Here is a 13,811-nt window from a genome sequence, read left to right on the forward strand (position 1 = left end):
TAATACATCTTTACATAAATAAGGTGTTTTTTATATAAATTCAAAGGTATGTACAGTACGGTAAGGACAATGTATTCCCACGATCAAGCTCGACTTGAACCAGGTTACAAAAGGTGCAAAAAAACCCGGGGACACGTAGTAAGGTGAGCCTGGCCGACGATGTTCAAGTCTAGGTCTATCGGAATTGAACCATTGAAATCATTTTTGGTGAGGAGAGAAGATAGTCACAAAAATGCTTGTTCTTGGGCGCTTATCGTTCTTTAGGCGATTCGACACGCGATATTGATATCAGTTGGTGACATATTTAGTAAAACTATACAAAAAATATATCAGACCTCAAACACAAAACACAGAATATAAAACAGAAATAAGTAAATATTCTAAATACCTAGAGAGACATAGAAGCCTAAATAAATGATAACACATGCTATAAACAAAAACCAAATCCCTTCCAGTAGAATTATGTATTTAAACGACACAATACCCTCGTTTAAGTCGAATTATTTTCATATTCAATTACAAATAGACAAGTGCGTCTCGAGTGCTGCCTTTGACGTTCTGCGCTTAAATATTAGGTGGTGTTACCAGAATCGGGGGACGAATTAGCAGAAGCGGTGTAATGAACAAATCTTTAACACTTGAATTTAGAGAGCTCCAGTTATTTTAATATTTTTAATATTATTTCACTACTCATAGATTTTAAAATTCGAAAATAGAATTAGTGACGATTAAACTTCTTGGAAAGCCGAGATGGCCCAGTGGTTAGAACGCGTGCATCTTAACCGATGATTTCGGGTTCAAACCCAGGCAGGCACCACTGAAATTTCATGTGCTTAATTTGTGTTTATAATTCATCTCGTGCTCGGCGGTGAAGGAAAACATCGTGAGGAAACCTGCATGTGTCTAATTTCAACGAAATTCAGCCACATGTGTATTCCGCCAACCCGCATTGGAGCAGCGTGGTGGAATATGCTCCAAACCTTCTCCTCAAAGGGAGAGGAGGCCTTTATCCCAGCAGTGGGACATTTACGGGCTGCTTATGTATGTTATGTAAACTTCTTGGTGGTAGGGCTTTGTGCAAACCCATCTGGGTACCTTTCACTCATCAGATATTCTACTGCTAAACAACTCAGTATAGTTGTGAATCTGGTTTGAAGGGTGAGTGTGAGCCAGTCTTAGTTAGACAAGGGACATCTGAGTTCCCAAGGTTGCTGGCGGATTGGCGAAGTAAAGAATGGTTATTATTTATTAGAGTGCCAATTTCTATGGGCGGTGGTGCCAATGCGCGTACTACTATTTGCTGGTAGAATATTTGATGAGTGGTTGCAACCTACCCATACGGACTTGCACAAAGCATTTCCACTAAGTAAAAAATCTAAAAAGCTAGAATGCAGGCACGGTGCATTGAAGTATGCTGTACTTATCGTCTAATAAATATTCCTACATACGAATATTACGTGTCGGAACTAACGCACGTTCGTATCATATCATTTTAATATAAATATATTACTGGGACAGGAGACTGGATCACGACTTGCCTCAAAGATCAAACGAAATGAATGAGAAGGGGGAAGATCTCGACACGACTCTCACTATATGTACACAGGGGCTGCGTCGATGCAAGCTTTGTGCGCCCATTCAATGTTATATGCAATTAGCTAAAGCTCTTTAACTAGGGAGCGATATCGTACGAATAGAATTTTTAAATTTTCTTAATGAATGTTTAGATTGGGCGTACCTTCGTATTTGAATTTTGATTAGTATCGGGGTCGCATAACGGGACTCTTTACATGTTTACTGTGACATGTGTCCAAATAATGGAAGTTTGTAGTCCCCTAATCCACAAGGTACTTACGATATTCGTAATGTACATGTAATAGAAATCAAACAAGATTAAAACATTCAAAGGAAATACGTTGAACCAGATATTAAAATCTGCATATACATACAAATATGGCCTTATAATATTCGTTTTTTTTTTTGTATAATAGGTAACCTGATAGTAAGCAGTTACCATCGCCCATAGACAATGACATCGTAAGAATTATTAATCATTCCTTTCAACAGAAATGCACCACCAAACTTGGGAACTAAGATGTTATGTCCATTTTGCCTGTCCACTGGCTCACTCGCCCTTCAAATCGAACACAACTTTAATAAGTATTGCAGTTTGGCTATAGAATATATGATGAATGGGTGGTACCTACCCAGACGGGCTTGGACAAAGGTATCAACAAGTAAATATATATGTATGTATGTTTGAATATACATATATTCGAGATCAATAAACTTCGTTTTAAATAACGGTCGACCGATCGCCATTAATATTGGCACACGTATACATAGAGAACAATGATTGTCAGTTTGCTAGTATGTTATAAAATCCAGGGAATAAACTTTTACAACTCAAATATCGACAAAAAAATTTAATGGAACTTTGACACACGTAATACTGATAACTAATAATAACTATTAAAACATGAAGTTAAATAAAAAAATAACATACTAAATTAATCTGTTAGTTATTAATATTAATAATTCAAATTGGAATTTAAAATAATTATACCACCCACTGAGCTCAGAACTGGTATCGAAGATGTTATAATAAATGACACTAATAAGAACTAATTCGTCGTTGGGAGTCCGTTCTACCTGACGGAAATCCTTTAATCCATTTTCGAAGCCATTCTATAGATTAAGATAACAATGTCATCATGGATTCATTTTTTTTTCGAACTGTCAACTTACGTGTCAAATTATCAAACGTATGAATAGAAAGAGCAGCTGACAATTAAATTAAGAAATCGCATACGAATAAAGGGTAAAGAGTCCGTACCGTTTGTAGTGTTGATTTTTTTTGACAAGTCCATTGTTAACGCGTGAAACGTGTTTTTAAAATTTTAAAAGCGTTGGATTTGGTTTGTATAAGTAGAATGAAACACAATGCTGTCATTTACTGTAATATTCCTTGCTGAAAGGGTTGACATATTTTTGTTGCATTTCCGACGACGGATGAGCGACAATTTTATACAATTTGAAAACGGAGAGATTATTATTATTGGGTTTTATTCGTACGTTGTTATGTTTCGTTAATTAAGATAGGATTGATATATTCATTTAAATGTTCAATTAAATTTACAGTTAATCTCAGTGCGTTGTCATTACTGGCTTTTATTAATTATGATACTAATGATGATAATATTATAACATTATTAATTAACCATATATTAAGTATTTTCGTTTCCATCAAATATTATTATGCATTTTTTAATAAACTGTAAATAGGCTTAACAAATGTTTAATCATTAAAAATGCCTTAAATGAATCTGACATTGAGTTGTTTAATTAAGTATTTGCTAACTATATTTTATAAGGCGTAATAATTTTTACTATTTTGCGGTAAAGAATGTGAATACTGTGATACTGTTACAATAAAGCCATGTTAAAGACTATTTTATAGATAAAATTCTTAGGGATAAAGTAAGCTTTGCCACTAAAGATATATCTATAAAGATGTTCGAATTTTTATGTCGGCATGTCCTTTTGTAATGCGGTAACAAATTCGTTGAAAATTTAAGTGAAATATATTTGAGTAAAAGCTTAATACTTGACCTGCTTTCTCTATACGGATGAAGCACAAAATTCGGTACAAGCGGCTCTCATCTGTGAATAGTTTATGCTGGAACTAAAATCCGCGCCGTGACGTGATGCATTAGGCTACATCGCTTGGTTTAGTGCGGGCATGTGTACGGATTTCAAAATTTTGTTTAAATTCCTTACCATTTTCTACATGCAAATAAATAATAAATTATATTAATACTTTCATAACCTACTTAGTAAAAATAAATTAGCTTTTTTTTACGTTATAGGCGGCCCATTCAAGACATCGGTGCTGTAAGAAATATTTTTTTACATCAACCTGGGAAACTAAGATGACGCGTCCTTTGTGTGTGTTACACAGGGTAACTACAGGTACTCATTCACCCTTTAAACCTAAAACAACAGTATTGCTGTTGGCGGTAGAATATGGGCGGTACCTACCCACACGGGCTTGCCCCAAACCCAAGGAAAATATATACATATAAATGGATGATGATATATCTCTTTGACATTTAAACTATTCGACTACATGAATGTTTGCAGATATGTTTATTTTGATAAGTTCTATACCGGTCAAGCTTATAATATACATACATAAAAATAAATCTTACAATATAATTCTTCGTTAAAATTGTAATTAGGGATTTGGAAACACTCTATATAATATTTATTAACTTGAAAACTTAAATAAAAAATAACAATATTCCATATATAAACCAGAAACACACATACATGTAATATTTTATGTATATTATAAACAGAGACTGAACGAACTATACAAATTATAAAAAGATATTAAAACTATCAAAAGGCTTAAAAGTTGGAACGTATATTACTAAAACATATTACGTAAAAATTGGACGCTAATATTTCGAACGGATAAGCGAGGTTTATGGAAATAATAAGATGTGGATTACTCTTGGGCTCAAACAGACTCAGCCGCTATCCGAGTTATCCGAGCAGGATAATGCTGGGATTTTTAACAAAAAACGTTTCGTTGCCAAGACTAATATGCTAAAAATGTATATAAACTAATGATTATTATGTAAATTTATTTATTTAATGTTCATAAAAGTATGTATATATTAATAAGATGAGATTAACTGCAAATATAATTTATTAATAAATGTATTTATTATATTATTCATGACATATTATATTACCCAAAAAGGAAATACGAAGCGAATATTTTATTTAGTGACATAACATTTAGTATTGCCATCATGCAATTATTAAAAAAAAATTTAGTTAATTAAAAAAAAACGAATAAAAATAATAATGCACAGATAAATAATTCATAATCTATTTATTCTTTATTGTACACCATAAACACAAAATAAAAATTCTTAAAATTAAAATGGTTTATATTTAATGTGTTGTACAATGGGTGGCCTTATGGCTAATTAGCCATCTCTTCCAGACAACCCAAACGAAGAGAGATTCATTGAACTTAAACTGGGTAGGTGGTGCAGCCAATAACTTACATACAAATGTTTACACACTAATACTTATACTTAATACAAATATAAAAAATGATAAATATTACCATTATATACTAAAAAAATACCTATATATATAATATGCTAGAGAAAAACAGTACATGGAAATTAAGTTAAGTCGTCTAAATTATTATTTAGATAGTAATTTTCAATATATTTATTTATTTCATCTATTTATCGAAGTAACATCGGCGTACTTCGGTAAAACTACAATTCACCTCATCATTGAGCATACATATTAAGATCACATCTTTTATTAATAGGACCGAACATTTCAAAAATATTATTTAGTTTTGTAGCGCGACATTCTATCTAGATCTATTTATCAAAGCGAAACACTTTTAATTTTAAGGGAACAATTTATAATTACTAATATGTCTTTATCTTTGAACTAAATAAGCGATAAGATGGAAAATATTAAAGGAAAAACCCATTCAAAGATACGTTTATTATTCGTAATGGGAAATTCGAGCATAATGAAGTAGATATGTGATATTCGGATGTTACCTCCTTTGTATGGCATGGTATCAATATATATCTACTTCATAATTTTATTTATTTACCTCACTTAAAGTTTTACTCATAGTGAGAATTTAGTTCCTATTTCATATACTAGTTGTCGCCCGTGGCTTTGCTCACGTTTTAGATCTTGGTCGCCAGGTATTAGGTACAAAAATCCTATGTCCTTATTTTGAGTTCCTTGGAGTTGGAGTTGACACTAACTTGGATTTAAATCGAGGATCTCGCATTTTTCTATCTTATAAATCAGCCACTAAACTAACAAGTCAAGTAAAGTAGGCTGTTATTTCTTAGAAAAGGGATTCAATTAGAAATTAATGTCAGCACTCTGGCTGGTCTTTTGATATAATTGGCAAGGGTCACAATCACTTAAAGAATCAATAAAGAAATCGTTTCTCACCGACGACTGAAAATGTATAGTTTAAGATATTTTTTTTTTTTTTGGAACATGAATTATTGCTGCAATTTAGAAGAGGTCTCGTGTCACGTAATCTCAAACAATATTTTGTGTAAAGCAAATAAACTGGAACAGCTTACTTGATGATGGAAAACAAACTTACCAAGTTACCAGCAAAAGCATATCGAAATTGGGTTTAGTCTGGTCGAATTATAATTCAGTACACAACGCACCAAAGTCAAAGTCAAAGTCAAAAATCTTTATTCAATATAGAAGTGGTTGCACTTGCTTATTGATTGTCAAAAATCTACCACCGGTTCGGAATTTAGCACCTCGGACCTGAGAAGAACCGGCGAAAGAAACTCAGCGGGATATATTTTTTTTCATTTATTTTCACCATTAGTAAACTATACTATAAATCTTCGAACATTAAATGACAAAAAGATAAATTAAAAGACCAGAAAACTATGACAGATTTCAGTTACAGACAGATTGAGTTACCTACGAATACATTCCGAGAGCAATTTACTTTGTATATTAATTTGGTTTCATGAGTCGTAAAACACTAAGCGAAATGAAAATTATGTCACGCGTGATGTTCTGCAATTACTGTAAGTAGAAGCGAATTGGGGCGAACGAAATGACGACGTTCCATCATTGTGGTCTTAAGAGGAGTACGAAAAATTTGTTATACAATATTACGAAGCATCTTTGAATATTCTTAATTTATTCATGTTATATTATTCAGCGAAAAATAGAACAATGTGTCTGTTTAATTTTATTTTGATTGCATAATCTTTTTGAGTGTTTATTAATATTTTTTACAAGCATAGTGAATACCCCTTGTTGTTTAACAGGGGTGAGTGAGCCAGTGTTACTACAAATCAAATCAAAATATACTTTATTCAAGTAGACTTTAATAAAGGATATTTTGTTTGTTTAGTACCACGAACACCCAGACCTAAGACGACATAGAAAACTAATGAACTTTTTCTACATCAACTCGCCCGGGAATCGAACCCGAGACCTCGGAGTGGCGTACCCATGAAAACCGGTGTACACGACCACGGAGGTCGTGATAATATTTGATGATGTACTTAGTCCGAAATAAATAAAAGAACCAAATGATATCTGATAGTTTAGTAATCTGTATAATTATTTAGTTTTTTTTTTTTTCTGTCACACTGTTTTTAATAAATAAATGGAGTAAAATTATTTCGAGAAACATTTTTATTGCTTGAAAATTTATAAAAAACGGTACGTTATTTCAAACTCAATGAATAATTCTATCGTCAATTGAAAGGAAGAAAGGCGAAAGCGCCAAAAGTACAATTTCGGTGCTTCAGAGCATTCATCCTTTCCACTGACGAATTACGATCTCCAGATTGCTTCGTATTGTTAAAAGATATTTACAATTGTAACTTCATTCTCAGTTCTTGTGTTTTACATTTTAGAAAATAGAGCCAAGATTACAAGAGGATTAAAGTAAGTATCTCATTTTCTAACTGAAAATATTATTCTTTGCGTCATGATTTATATCATGTATTATTGAAAGGTTTTGTTATTTTGAATTATATAACATTATAAGAGATTACAAATAATAACACAGATTGTTTTTATAATAATGTATCAATGCCAAAATTCTAATAGATAATCTTACTGATAAATAAAAAACTACTGAGTATTCTTGCTAAACTAAAATATTGCAATTCAATCCTGTCGCGTATCTCGAATCAGAAAATAATTCAAGCTAAAGAGCTTGAGTAAGTTATGTTAATTGTATGAAACCACATAACACAATCACTCGACCACACTAAATATGAGAAATCATGACCAATAAACACTTCATCGTCCAGTTAATAATATAATGATACGAAATCTTGAATATGGCCAATTCCTTAATAATTATAAATTGATCCATATTATTATACTATATCATTCATCAATACCCCACTGCTTGTTAACGGTCTGATATAAAGGATCATTATATAAATGTGTTTACATTATGTTTTCTTAGGACTTTTTTTCTTAAAATAATCCTTTCTGAAATAAATCGAATTCCTTTCGTCTTTATCGTTAGCGGTGACTTTCTTAACCCAATTCACAGAATGATCGCTACTAAAAGTTTTTGCTTCAACAACAGGAGTCGGTAGTGCCGTCCTAGTTAAGATTCCTTGGAGCGCTTGCAGCAGAAACGATAAAAGCGACATTGAAACCACAATGTTAATCGGATCAAAACCGATGGAATGATGATGGTACGTCGTAATGCCGTAATTAGGACTTCCGCTCGTACCAAATCCAGTAGTAACGTAATGATTACTAAAGCTCCTACTATCCGCTTCGGTTTGGATATTGTTGGTTTTAACGTCCTCTGTTAAAGGAGATTCAATTTGATTCCCAATGCTTCGAACGTTGCCTCTACTTTCATCATAAACATTTTTGTACATAATTTTCGATCTTTCATTCATGTATCTTATCTTCTTTAATACTGTTTGAGCGTTCATTTCTATGTTTTTTAACAACATCTGAATTTTGGAGCTTTGCTCTTTCATCATTTTTGTCATATATTCTTTGAAGTTTTGTATTGTCGGCGTCACGTTCACGGCGTGTTCTTTCTGAATATCGGATTTCGCGAGATTTAATACTAAAATTACGAACATAACAAGTGAGAACAGCGACATGGCTACAGTCACTGATTTATCGACGAAAAGTTTTGAATACATTAACTCCGCGCGGAAAATGGATTTCAAATGAAATTGCTCATTCGATTTTGTTATATATGTATTGTTAATTCGCGGTTCGTTAAATAAGATAATCGTATCTTGTTATATTTCACAGCATAATTTCTCATTACCTTGACATTTGACCTAGCTGATCGTTATGGCAATTTCACTGAGCACAACGCGACAAGACGACATGAAGATTTCTTGAGTGACATAAAATTTCGTTTCTCATTTCCAAAGCAAACAATCATTGGAATTTAGAAGAATTGTACCATGACTTCGCGGCACAGTTGAGTAAATTTGGTAAACGCTGCTTACCAAAAAACGCTATCTTAAACATATTTGCGCGGCAACTAAACTTTAGTACAAATTAGTTTAAATATCATAATATAATTGTTCGAATTGATGTAGTGGGAATTAGGATATTCGTTACTTATTCAAATAATACGGCTGGTCGAATTCTAAAAATACGAGAATAAATCGATTTTGTCATTTAAATCGTCATAGGATTTTTTTGTAGATTTTAGTCACGAGCCATGAGCTAAGATAGACCAGTGTAATTACTTTTAAAATTAAATTTGTGAATTCAAAGTCGAAAAGCCCAACTGTTTTTTTTTTATTTATTTATTTCACTTTTTAGGCATTAATATTAAAGCTTGTGCTAGGAGTGAGGAAAACAATAGTCCTGCAACATGCAATTTTTTACATCGGTAGTCGGCCCTTAAATTATTGCGCAATTTACGTGTTTATTATCATTTATTTCGTGTTTAGCGGTAAAGGAAAACATCACAAGGTAATCGGCATGTATCGAATGAAAATCTGACACAAGCTTACCGGTCTGCAATTGAACAGCATGCCGTTATAAGCTCTAATCCCAGTGATGGGATATTTACAGGCGACGTTATTTGATTGCATAGTGTTGTGTCAAGGTGAGTTCGATTATGAAAACAAATAGTAAATGCTATGAGGCTAAAGAAAATTCTACTTTTTTATATTTATTTAATCGTGAGGCGGTCTAGCAAAGTAACTGATGTTAACTGTTCGGCACTTCCCATAGACAAGCAATAAGAGCACAAGAACAAAATAAAAGAAAGCTTTTAAATATACCCGATACATATTTTGTATTAACAAAAGTCTAATATCATTGTAATAAAACAATGTTAAAAAAATGTTACCGTAACGCCATCTCTACAGTACGTACTGAATCAGAATTAGACGTCGATCTTGCGCAGTGCCACATACGATTGCAACGCTATCTATTGAAAAAATACTGAACTACTGAACAAAAGCAAATTCAATTAAATGTAATGATTATAATAATAAATAAAAACACTTATTGAATAATACATTACTAAAAATGTATTTTAACTGACTGTAAGATATCAGTAAAGTAAATAAGCGACTACATAATTTTAACAAAAAACCATATCACAGAGACATCTATCGCACAAAGTGAAATACTTGCAACCAGTTTCGACGTCGATATATTTAGTTTCAACGGCAAGCTACTAGATGTCGCTTACTAGTAAGTGTAGTTATAGTTTTATTATTAATATCATACGCAAGTCGTCGTTGTTTGTTTGTTGTTTTGTTTGTTTTTATGCCGTTTTAATCGTTATTCAATTTATGTAGCTTTCGATGTACGAACGTCACATAGCTAAATTTTAAAACTTTTATATTATTGAATTTTGTTTACACCTTTAAAGACGTATCACTTTGTATGTTACCCAAGTCAGATATTAATTTTAAGTGCTTAGTAATAGCTTTTGCAGGAGCAACGACGAGGTGCAGTCCGAGAGGTGGATGATAATACTTATAACCCAGTCTCTTCCAAAGCGTAATTAATAATTATTCTAAAAAGAGTCAATTCGAAAAAATAATAATAATGGTGTTATTTATTCAATATTCGCAAATTCGAAATTTTATTTCGTCATATTTTTAACTGGTTGTCGCACGCGGCTTCGCGATTTAGGAGTTGGTCGTGAAATATTAGGCATATTTCATCAAATGATTTTAGTCGTGAAAGAGCAACATACAAATAGACAGACAGACAGCGCTACTTTCCCATTTATAACATGTATTAGTATTATTATGAGAGGCGAGATGGTTAGAATGTGTGCTTTAAGCGATGATTGCAGGTTCAAACGCCGGCAAGCACGACTGTGAATTTGTGGCTATAATTCAACTCGTACTTGACAATGAAGTAAAACATCTACGAAGAAACTTACATGTGTTTCATTACAATTAAATTCTGTCACATGTGTATCCACATATTCATTGGAGTAGCGTGCTGGAATAAGATCCAAATGTTCTCCTCGAAAAGAGAGGTCTTAGCCCAGCGGTGGAACATTTACAAGCTCTTAAAAAAATCAAAGGGGTTAAAAATGCATATATTATGTATATATAGGATAATTTCGTTTAGTTTTTAAATTTTATAACGAATCTTGTCTACGATCTTTATTTACAAATTAAAGAACACCGTTCGAAATTAAGCAATTTACAATCTTTTTTTAATCTTACAAAAGTTTTAACTATTTGCTATAAAATATTTCGACATAGATAACCACTTCAAATGCCTAATAAAAAGTAAAAAGTAGATACTCTTTTAAAATCATTAATTCAGCACATTGAAAAAACAATACATTTAAAGGTATTAAGACTTGGCAGGATAATATGTTTCGTATATTCTCTATGACTTGATTTACTGAAAATTGGATTTACGCAAACCCTCCTTGAGGTGGATATGGGAGGAAAGGTGAAAAGGATAAATGTTTTGGAAGTCTCCTGTTTTTTTTTTTTAATTTTAAAATCTAAGCCTGCAGATTTAAATTTTTTTTTTTTTGGTGTATTTGACATAATCAAAATATTTTTTTCAATAGGATATTCAGACAAAGGAAATATTTATATATGTCGAGTTTCAAATATGTCGAATAGATATAGGAAAGCTATGTAGTTATATATATTTACATAATTTATTATATGGACCATTTATTTAACTTGTTACTAACATTTAGGCTGATGCAGGTGCTTACCGGACATGGTCGCTTGGGTAGGTACCGGATAGCGAGGCGGGAGGTGACACCCTCCTGCCACTAACAAGTCGTGCCATTGGACACCGATCGTCACAGTGTCTAGTGCACCGCATGGGGCTCTAGAGGTATCCCCTGATGACAATAGACGGCAGAGATCTGGCGTTAAAAGCGCTCGACAGAGGTGCTGGCTTTCATATATTTCTGCAAAAGTGTCATATCACAGAAGAAGACCATTGTTTGCTTGAAGTTCTACAAAGGTGAGCCAACTGTCGGGGCGTCACAAAGCATGTGATGTCCCTCTAAGAGACGGAGTTGGTAAAGCTAATTGAAGTGGGTAATCCAGTGTTCTAGGGCGTACCGGGCGTTCTAGTCACCGGTGAATTCCATCACATTTATTTTTGATTTAGCTTAGTCATAAATTTACAATGGTAAATACAACTAATTAAAAACATACACAACTAAATACGTATTTGTGCAAGTAATTCCTATATTTCTTATAAAACTATTTGGAACATTCCACGCAAGTAGCCCGCTGGTAATGCTCCTGTCTGCTGGATGAACGTCTGGTTCCAATATTATAATTATGTAATATGCACTAATGCAACTTCGACACGTTACATCCTTAATAATCAATTCATTGATAAATTATTCATAGCCTTCTTGGTAATTAATTCAGTATTAACATAATTTTGTTTATGATATAAGTAATCTGTGTTAATTATAAATTATAATTATAAAGGTTAAACGATATTCAAACACGGTTGCTATTAAATAAATAAATAGTAAATTGATTAAACGTTCGATTACAAAATACTATGTATGTTAAGTAAGGTAATATTTTATCAATATTTGATTCTGAGACAAAATGATTTTAGGTATGACATGTGCATTTAAGGCCGTAAGGTACCGTTTCGGTACGGTACCATGCGAAACCGATCCCGTGACGCCCGCCGAGGAGACGATGAGCGTACCACTGGTTTTGGTGGGTATTTCAGCATACGAGGGTGCGCTAATCGCCTTAGCACTGGCAAGTCCCACGTAACCTCCCCCATCCACACGCACACTTAATGTGAGGGAAAGTCGTAATGCCAGCGAGAAAAAACAAAAGTGTACGGCCGGTAGGTAATTCCTTCGTCTTCATCAGGGCATCCTTTCCATGAAAATAAATGTCATCGGAACTGATTTCCGCTTGTATGCTATTTGATGAGTCAAACTAAATTTGCGAACAAAACATAATCCTATTTCATCCAAAAGTGTTCTAAAATCAAAAAAAAATATCTACGTATAACCTTTTCAAACCATAAAAAGACAAAAGAAAAATAAACAACATTTGACATCGAATTGACGCAATATCATTGGTCGAGGACTTAAATAATCTATGATATTCATTATGGATGTGCGATAAAATGGCGTTTGGGACGTCAATGAAACTGTTATCGGAACTTTGGAGCTAAATTTAAGAGTAGATAGGTAGTTAAGTTAAATAGTGCTGTATTATAAATAAATATATATTCCTGAACTGTCAGTAGGGCACAATATAGCTGAGCCAGCATGGAATACATACGTAAATCTAATCTAATTTTTAAGTTAGTATAACAAAATTCAATCAACGATTGCATTAAACGTTGATAAGATAAAGTAAAACCTGAAACCCATATAATTAAAAATACATTAACAAACACCGAATTAATAACCTCCCTCAATTTAAACGGCTAACAGAAAGGCTTCCGTTAATTATAACCCTACCAAATTAAAAATTCACTAACACCGTTCACTCATTAGCGAAACATCTCCCACTGTTAAAACGCACTAATACCTTGTCACTTGTAGAACGTAAACTTATGCAAACAAAAGTATTATCTTGATGCATAATTGCTGGGGGGCGGTTGTTATACAAAATGGAAAGTGGGAACTTGATATAAATTGCTCGGGCTCCCGATATTAATACCTCGTTTGTTGGACTCACTACGCAGCTATTTTTCTAAAGCTAACATCGTAAGGTTAATTGTAACTAAGCGCTCGGACAGAGAAAGGCGTGCAG

The sequence above is a fragment of the Vanessa atalanta genome, chromosome 10 (genome assembly GCF_905147765.1).
Source record: "Vanessa atalanta chromosome 10, ilVanAtal1.2, whole genome shotgun sequence".
NCBI classification, from domain to species: domain Eukaryota; kingdom Metazoa; phylum Arthropoda; class Insecta; order Lepidoptera; family Nymphalidae; genus Vanessa; species Vanessa atalanta.